The sequence below is a fragment of the Salvia hispanica genome, chromosome 1, assembly GCF_029641045.1.
Source record: "Salvia hispanica isolate PSC_SH4W2 chromosome 1, Shi_PSC_v1, whole genome shotgun sequence".
Taxonomy (NCBI): domain Eukaryota; kingdom Viridiplantae; phylum Streptophyta; class Magnoliopsida; order Lamiales; family Lamiaceae; genus Salvia; species Salvia hispanica.
Window position 1 is genome coordinate 47,790,443 of NC_142692.1, and position 8,954 is coordinate 47,799,396.

The 8,954-nt window shown below is 40.2% G+C and overlaps 1 long non-coding RNA gene, 1 other non-coding gene and 1 pseudogene across 3 annotated transcripts; 2 read left to right on the plus strand and 1 right to left on the minus strand.

Moving 5' to 3' along the window:
- Positions 1 to 29: 29 nt before the first annotated feature.
- On the plus strand, positions 30 to 836 carry LOC148934011 (uncharacterized). The gene is made up of 2 exons (XR_016135605.1): positions 30 to 407; positions 494 to 836. It is a non-coding gene; the product is annotated as an uncharacterized LOC148934011 (long non-coding RNA).
- Positions 837 to 4,899: 4,063 nt separating this feature from the next.
- On the minus strand, positions 4,900 to 5,038 carry LOC148934012 (small nucleolar RNA Z247). Its single transcript, XR_016134825.1, has one exon. It is a non-coding gene; the product is annotated as a small nucleolar RNA Z247 (small nucleolar RNA).
- A 249-nt stretch (positions 5,039 to 5,287) lies between these two features.
- Positions 5,288 to 8,193, plus strand: LOC125223175 (putative 12-oxophytodienoate reductase-like protein 1; annotated as a pseudogene). The gene is made up of 5 exons (XR_016133694.1): positions 5,288 to 5,377; positions 5,461 to 5,642; positions 5,927 to 6,057; positions 6,296 to 6,451; positions 7,578 to 8,193. The product of XR_016133694.1 is annotated as a putative 12-oxophytodienoate reductase-like protein 1 (transcript).
- Positions 8,194 to 8,954: the final 761 nt, after the last annotated feature.

The following is an 8,954-nucleotide window of genomic DNA, read 5'->3' on the forward strand; positions in this document are numbered from 1 at the left end:
ACTCTAAAGGTAGGTGAATTTTGAAAAGTGAAACTGATGAAAATTCTATGTAGAGTTCATCTAAATGGAAATTCCGTTTATCCTCATAAATCCGAATTCAGGCGCATAACATGCTCGACGAAATTCCTCAAATGAAAAACTAGACATAACACTGTAGGTGGTGTCTCATCCTCACTTTCCCTTTCCTGTTTGACTTTGAAAATGACACCCTCTAATAACTGGGAAAACTAACATACAATACCAATGATGTGATGGCCTATGCAATCCCCACCAGCTTCATGCATCTACTATAAATAGTGCTGTGTTTTACCAAAACAAAAACAAATCAGAGTTATGGCAGCTGAAAATAATGATGTTATTCCTTTGCTCACCCCACACAAAATGGGAGAATTCTCCCTCTCCCACAGGTTTAATTCATTCATTGCATCTTTCTTACTAATTCTTCTACTTTTTTTGTCTTTTTTATCATTATTTGGGTGGTGTTGATGAACAGAATAGTATTAGCACCTTTAACTCGGGTTCAGTCATACAACAATGTTCCACAGCCACATGCTGCCGTGTACAACTCTCAGCGAGCAACCAAAGGTGACCTCCTTATCGCTGAAGAAACTGGTGTATCAGACACTGCTCAAGGGTGTGAGAAAACGAGCAGAAATTGAAAGATGACAAAAAGCCATAACAAGAAAGCTTGACAGAGATAATTTGTTTTTCATTCAATGAATTACTCAGATCTTTAAAGAGATATATATAGAGTTTAGAACACGTCTAGCTATGCACTAAACAATCAGTTATAATTTGTTTTTCATTCAATGAATTACTCAGATCTTTAAAGAATATATATAGAGTTTAGAACACGTCTAGCTATGCACTAAACAATCAGTTACACGTAGTGGGTGAGTGGTATAACTGCTGTGAACGTGTTGCATCGTGACCTACCGCTGCAAAGCATTATGCAGCACACTCCACGTCACCTCTTCCGCTGAGATTCATTTGACGTGCTGGACCAATCACACTGGATGAGCTGGAGTTAACTTCTCGACAAACTTTATCTTCAAGACTTCAACACTTCCCCTCAATTCGATCGAAGATAAAGAACAAACTTCAAGCTTGTTTCTAAGCTTCGAGAAGAATTGGTAACTTAGAGCTTTCGTAAAAATGTCCGCCACCTGATCTTGAGTAGGAACGTGCCTAAGATCTAAATTCTTTTGGGAGACTTTATCTCTAACAAAGTGAATGTCGAGCTCTATGTGCTTTGTACGAGCATGGAGCACGGGATTTGAAGCAAGAGCTATCGTGCTCAAGTTGTCGACCCAGATAACAGGAGGAGCAGATCCTTTCAATCCTAGTTCCGAGAGCAATGATTGGATCCAAGTCACCTCCGAAGCCGCATGCCCCAAGCTCCTATACTCTGCTTCTGTGCTAGACCGAGAAACTACTGACTGCTTCTTCGAGCACCATGAAATCAAGTTCTTCCCATGATAAGTGCAATATCCTATGACTGATTTTCTGTCATCCAAGTCTGCTGCCCGGTCGGAGTCTGAGAAAGCACTCAATACTAGAGATGATCTCTGAATGCGAATGCCGTAGTCCCGAGATCCAGCAAGATAGCGCAATATTAGTATAACTGTCTTCCAGTGAGCATGAAGAGGGCAGGCCATGAACTAACTCACTTTATTGACACAAAAGCTCAACTCAGGTCGAGTTATTGTTGCATATTGCAATGCTCCTACCGTGCTTCAATATAGTTTACCATCAACAGTTGGATTTCCATCAGATTTACTCAACTTAAGATTAGAAAGCATAGGCGTTGGGCAGCCTTTGGCATCTTGCATATTGAGCTTAGTGAGAAGCTCGTTGATATATGCAGCTTGACTCAAGTGTAAACCTTGAGGAGTTCTGTTAACTTCAATGCCAAGGAACGTCTTCACTTCCCCCTAAATCTTTCAAGGAGAAATAAGTGTGAAGCTGCTGAATAACATATTTGATAGCAGAAGAAGATGAACCCGTGATGAGCATGTCATCTACATAGATGAGTAGATAAGTGACTTCAGTCTTGGACACACGGTAGAAGAGAGAAGTGTCAGCCCTTGACTGTGAGAAACCCAAAGAAAGAAGGACAGTGCGGACGGTGAGAAACCACGACCGAGAAGCTTGTTTTAGCCCATAGATTGCCTTGTTGAGCTTGCAAACAAGGCCCGGGCTGCCTTGCTCGAAGCCAATAGGTTGCCTCATATAAATTTCTTCCTCAAGATCCCCGTGGAGAAATGCATTGTTCACATCGAGATGAGTGATGTTCCAGCCAGCGGAAACAGCAATACTGAGAATAAGCCGAATAGTGTTGGGCTTAACCACTGGACTAAACGTCTCAGTGAAATCAAAACCTGGTTCCTGCGAAAACCTTGAGCCACAAGACAAGCTTTATGTCTAGCAATCAAACCAGTAGCAAGCTTTTTAATCTTGAAAATCCAAGTACATCCAATCAAGTTCTTGCCGGGAGGAAGCTGAGTCAATATCCATGTTTTGTTTCTGAGTAAGGCCAAAAATTCCTCCAACATTGCTTTCTTCCAAATGGGGATAAGGAGAGCTATCAAGGCAGACTTTGGAATTGTATCAGCAGATAATGAGATGGTGTTGAATAAACGAGGCTTGAAAATTCCAGCCTTGGAACGAGTGAGCATGGGATGATTAGTAGCTGCAGAAGACTGAATGACAGGAGCTGTGGATGATTGAGATTGAGGAGAATCATCTGGAGTATCTGAGATAGAGGAGTGAGATGAGGAAGTAGGGGATGCAGAGGATGGAGAAGAATGAATGTGAGAGTTTGTTGTGGGAGCATCCAGGATAGATGATTGAGTATGGACGTGAGTGTTTGTAGTGGGAGTATGAATCTGAGAGATGACGACAGGAGCAGGACAATTTGGAGGAGAATTTGTGGAGATAGCCGTAGGTAGTGAAGATATGATAGGAGATGGAAGGAAAATTTGTGGAGATAGCCGTAGGTGGTGAAGATATGATAGGAGATGAAGGGGAGTTGCTGGAGTTTGGAGATAGAGTGATTGTGGCAAGTTTAAAGGGAAAAGAATGCTCATCAAAGATTATGTCTCGGGTGACAATCACTTTTCCATTTTTGAGGAGAGCTTTATAACCTTTGTGGTGTAAGCTGCAGCCTAGAAAAGTAGCAGGTTCGGATCTGTACTCAAGTTTGTGCTTGTGGTAAGGGCGAGTGAGCGGGAAACAAAGACAACCACAGACTTTAAGGTTGTGCAGATAAGTCTTGGGATTGTGAAGAGCTTCAAAAGGAGATTTGAGAGGCAACACTCGAGTAGGGATCAAATTAATGAGAGCGACCGAAGTCGCAAAAGCGTCATCCCAAAAATATTGAGGCATTACCTGCTTGGGCTAGAAGAGCCAAACCCATCTCCACAATGTGTCTGTGCTTACGTTCAACCAAACCATTTTGTTGTGGGGTGTACGGGCATGATACTCTATGATGAATTCCACAATCTTGAAGGTAAGAAGTCAGCCCTTGATATTCACAACCCCAATCAGATTGCAACATCTTTATCTTGACATTAAATTGATTCTCAACCAGTGATTTGAAGCTGATAAACACTTGCTTCAGTTCAGCCTTTGATTTCAGAAAATAAATCCAAGTATATCTGCTGAAATGATCCACAAAATATACATAATAAGAGTATCCATTCCTTGATAAAATAGGAGATGGGCCCCATAAATCACTATGTATAAGAGCAAGAGGAGTAGTGTATTTAGAATTGGAATGAGAATAAGGGAGTCGATGACTCTTCGCAACACAACATGGATGACATAAAATACTTGTTTTCATTGAATGGAAAGGAATATTACAACTAGATAGAGCCTTTTCAACTATATCGAAGGCACAATGACCAAGGCGTTTATGCCATAACTCTATACAACAGTAGCAGTACTAGAAGTGAACAAAGCAGAAGGATTATCATGACTAACTAAAGCTAAAAAACTAGAGGATCTTGATAGACATCCATTCTTGGGAAGGGGACTTTGAAGGAAAGGTGATTGAGGACATGAGGTTGATACTTTGAGAAGATTGAAGCGGTATAGACCTTTGTCAAGAGTTCCCTTGAGAAGGGTTGCCTTGGTTGATCGGTCCTTCACAAGACAAAAAAAGGTGAAACTCAAAGAAAACCTTATTGTCCTTAGCAAATTGTGAGACACTCATGAGATTTTTTGTAATTTGTGGAGCGTGCAGGAGATTATTTAGAAAGCGAGTACGAGAAGAATGAGATGCATGTGACTTATAAGAAGACTGACCAATGTGAGAAATCTGAATCCCTTTACCATTACCAAGTTGAATACACTGACCTCCATTATACTCAGAGAAGGAGTTAAGGTTAGATAGGTCGTTGGAGACATGATTTGTGGCACCTGAGTCTGGATACCAAGAGGTCACATTGCTTCCCTCATAGCTGCATTCAGAGGGAAAATGAGGTGAAGGAGAAGAATTGTTGTGAAAGCTCGGACCAGCATAAGTTTGAGCAACATTTGCTGAAGGAGCAGGATGAAATGGTTGTTGTTGTTGGTAGGATTGCTGATGTTGTGGCTGACGAGCCTGAGGAGCAGCTTGTGGCTGGAAATGTTGCTCGAAACAGTGCCAACAACGGTCAGCAGTGTGACCCGGCTTTTGACACACTTGGCATGTAGGTTTGTTTCCAGAGAACCGACCACCTCGTCCTCCTCTTCCTCCACGAAAACCATGATTTCCACCTCTGTTTCCACCACCAAAATTACCTCTGTTGGAGGGAGATTGAGAATCTCTTCTTTGAAATCCAGAATGAGCAATGTTTACTGAAGGTTGCGATCCTTCGGAAGTGATCGAAAGCTGTTTGGATGAATCTAGCCGTGAATCAAAAGTGAGAAGAAGCGCACCTACGTCTTGCATACTCCAAACATTGGCTTTGGACGTTACTGTCACCATAACTGTATCATATTCTGACCCTAATCCTCCAAGAATATGGAGAATCTGATCTTCATCTGCGATTTTGCAACCGGCTGACCCCAACAAGTCGCAGCACATCTTGACTTTGTTGAGATATTCCCTCATACATATTGAATCTTTCTTCATCGTCTGAAGTTGAAGCTTGTACTACATTATTTTCGCCTTTGACTGGCTTGCGAAACTCATTTCCAAGGCAATCCATATCTCTCTGCTTGTTCCCAGGCCAACGACGGATATCATGGCGCTTTCACTCAGCGAGGATTGGATCCAGGCTGAGAGAAGCTAATCCCGTCGATGCCATGTGAGAAAATTGGGGTTGGTCTCCGTTTGGGTAGACCCCTGGATCATCCTCATCTGCGGCGGTGCTTCCCTTTCTCCGGTGAGGTAGCTTTCCAGTCCATACCCTCTAACAGTAGCTAGGATCTGTTGTTGCCATATGAGGAAATTTCCTTCGGTCAACTTGATAGATATTGAATGGTTTTGAGGTAGAAATATTGGTGAAGAGAAATTTTGAGCAGGACGATTATTTGTGTTCCCTCCAGCAGTACCACTTGATTCTGTGGATTCTGCCATTACTTAGAGTAGACAAAGACAAAAGGAGGAGAAGAAGACAAATGGTGATCAGGCCTAAAATAGGCTCTGATACCATGTGAGAAAACGAGATCAGGCCTAAAATAGGCTCTGATAATTTGTTTTTCATTCAATGAATTACTCTGCAAAGCATTATGCAGCACACTCCACGTCACCTCTTCCGCTGAGATTCATTTGATGTGCTGGACCAATCAAACTGGATGAGCTGGAGCTAACTTCTCGACAAACTTTATCTTCAATAAAGGGTACCTATACATTTCTTTTAGTACTACTCATTTGGACTTTATATAGTTAGTTATGATTGAATTGTAGTATAATTTGTTTCAATTTTTATGTATGTAGGTTACCTGATACACCTGGAATTTGGACAAAGGAGCACGTTGAGGCATGGAAACCTATAGTGGATGCAGTACATCAAAAGGGTGGTGTTTTCTTCGTGCAGTTGTGGCACGTTGGTCGTGCCTCTACTTATGGTATCCCGATCTAAAATTTATCGTTTGCACATAGTATTGTTTCTATTGATGAGTTAACTAATAGAGTAATTTCCCATCAATTTTAATAGACTAAGAAAAGCATAACTCCGTGTTGGTCATATAGTGCTATTCCTTTCCTTTGTAATTGCTGGAGACCTTGATCCCAACTCAAAAATACAGTAAGTCGATAAATAAACTAACTAGTTCTTTTCATGACAATAAAATGTGCATTGTGTAGATCTCCAGCCAGGTGGCCAAGCTCCACTCTCATCGACAGACAAAGGAATGACCCCTGGCCAATTTAACTGGGCTCCTCCTAGACAACTAGCCACAGATGAAATTCCTGGTATTGTCAATGATTTCAGATTGGCTGCACGCAACGCTATTGAAGCAGGTTTGTCTCATCCCCTTGCCTGCCATGCTTTAGAAATAAAATAGTACATAAACATTTACATTGCCAATATTTCAAGTCGGGGCATATCGTTTACTATGATGAAAAAGAATGGAAAACATATATTTTCATCGTTTTCCACTTTTTTCACTTCTTCTATAAGCTGAATAGTTTTCCTTGACAAAATTTCCATGACATCCTTTTTTCACTTAAATTCATCACATATCATGGAACTCTTGATGTGATAGACTATATAATTGATGATTAGATCGATGGTGAATTGGTGATTGTGTGCAAACTAGTTATAGTGTTGTGCTTGCTTAAAAGTTGAAACTAAATGGGAAGTAAAAAAAAGTAAATTAAAAGAAGAGAGCAAAATTGATGATGAGAAAGAATTTCTCATCGGCTGCTTGGCAATTGAGGTTTAATTATTTAAACTTGAACTTATTTAATTATAGTATTAAAATTCAACCGAAATTAGTTAAATAAATATTACAAATAGTTAAGGCCCAATAGAATACTCCCTCCGTCCCGGATAATTTGGATCACTTTGACCGGGCACGGGTTTTAAGAATTGTAATGAAAAGTGGATTGAAAAAATTAGTGGAATGTGGGTCCTACCTTTATATATTAGTTTTATAATAAAATGTGAGTAGGAATGAGTTAGTGTTACATAGGGTCCACTACCAAAAATAGTAAAAGTGAAATGAGACAAATTATGTGGGACGGACCGAAATGGAAAACTGGGACGAATTATCCGAGACGGGGGAGTATTAATTAAAGCCCATTTACTATCATCTTTGTCCCTAACTTTCTCTCGGCGCAATAAATCAACTGCAAATATTTTGGATTCGGTGCCTGCCGGCGTGGAGGGTGACCAATGGTAGGAGGGTTCCGATACCGGCCAAGCCCCCGCTCCAGCTGTGGCATGGCCGGGGGCTTGGCCGCTTGTATCTCCGTCCTTGGTGATAGTATTTTCCAATTTTCTCCATCCTAACGAATGTGCATAAAAAGTGGGGACCACTTATAGATGCTAAAAAACCGTCCTTTATATCCCTTGTTTTTTCTTTGAGATAAATTTGCAACCGAAGAGAACAACCTCATGTTTATTGATCCACAACTTGTGTAGGATTTGACTGAGTCGAGATAAATGGCGCCAACGGCTACTTGATCGAACAGTTCATGAAGGATCAAGTCAACAATAGGACAGACGAATATGGCGGCAGCCTAGAGAACATGTGTCGCTTTGCTCCGGAAGTGGCGGAAGGTGTGATCGACGAGATAGGAGCGGAAAGAGTCGGGATGAGACTGTCTCCGTATTCAGTTTACAACGAGGCAGGGGACTGTGATCCGGACAGGCTTGGCCTCTACATGGCCAATGCACTAAGCAAGCTGGACCTCGTGTACCTCTACGTGTCTGAGCCACGATCTGTTGGTGCAGAGGTGATCGAAGGGTGCACGGAGGGTCAGCTCCTCCCCATGAGGAAGCCATTTAAAAACACCTTCATTGATGCTGATGGCTTTGACAGGACTTCGGGGAACGAAGTTGTGGTTGGAGGTGGCGCGGATTTGGTAGCGTACGGTCGCCTGTTCTTGGCAAATCCGGATTTGCCAACGAGGTTCCGCTTGGATGCTCCGCTAAACAAGTATGACAGGAGCACATTCTACACTTCCGATTCTGTTGTTGGCTAGACTATCCATTTCTTCAGCAAGCATAGGCTGCATGGCGGATCCAGAAAATGATGTCCTTGGGATCGGATATAATAAAAAATAATACTAATAATTATAATATTTTAATAATTTTTGTATTAATTAGTGATGAAATAACTTTATCTACAACATCAATTCAAAAATTTTAGCACCAAATATTAAATAGTTTTAAAAAAAATTAGTAAATAAAATATAAATATAATAAAATTGTAGTTGATGAAACGAAAATTATAAAAATAATTATGCTTAGTTAATCCACAAAATGATGCAACCTATTTAATTAAGAGTGAACTGCACCAAATATTCCAAACTTTTTTACTTTTTTCACCAGTGACCCCTAACAAAAAAAATTTGCGTCGGAAGACCCTATCATTAAATATAATCATGAATTAAGTTTTTTTAGCCACTTTTCGAACGAAAATGCCCAAATAGCTTGAAGGGCATTTTTGGCAATCCCTAATTTCGCTCACATATGAATTCTTCCATATTTTTGTTAGCAACTTTTTATGTGATTTCATAATAAGTTCTGGTACTTCATACGTGATTAATGTTTTGTCAATATTTGTACAAAAAAAATTCTTATATCCTTCTATTTCTAGTTAGTGGTATCAATATACTAGTTATATCATGTAGAAAATTCATTGAGAAACAAAAATATGGAAAAGTGATGTTATTTATGCAATAAAATCCGAATCAATAATACACAGAGTAAAAAATATTTCACATTTAATTAAATGTTACAATAATTATTTTATTGATACATTTAAAAATTATTTCATTATATATCATCGAACTA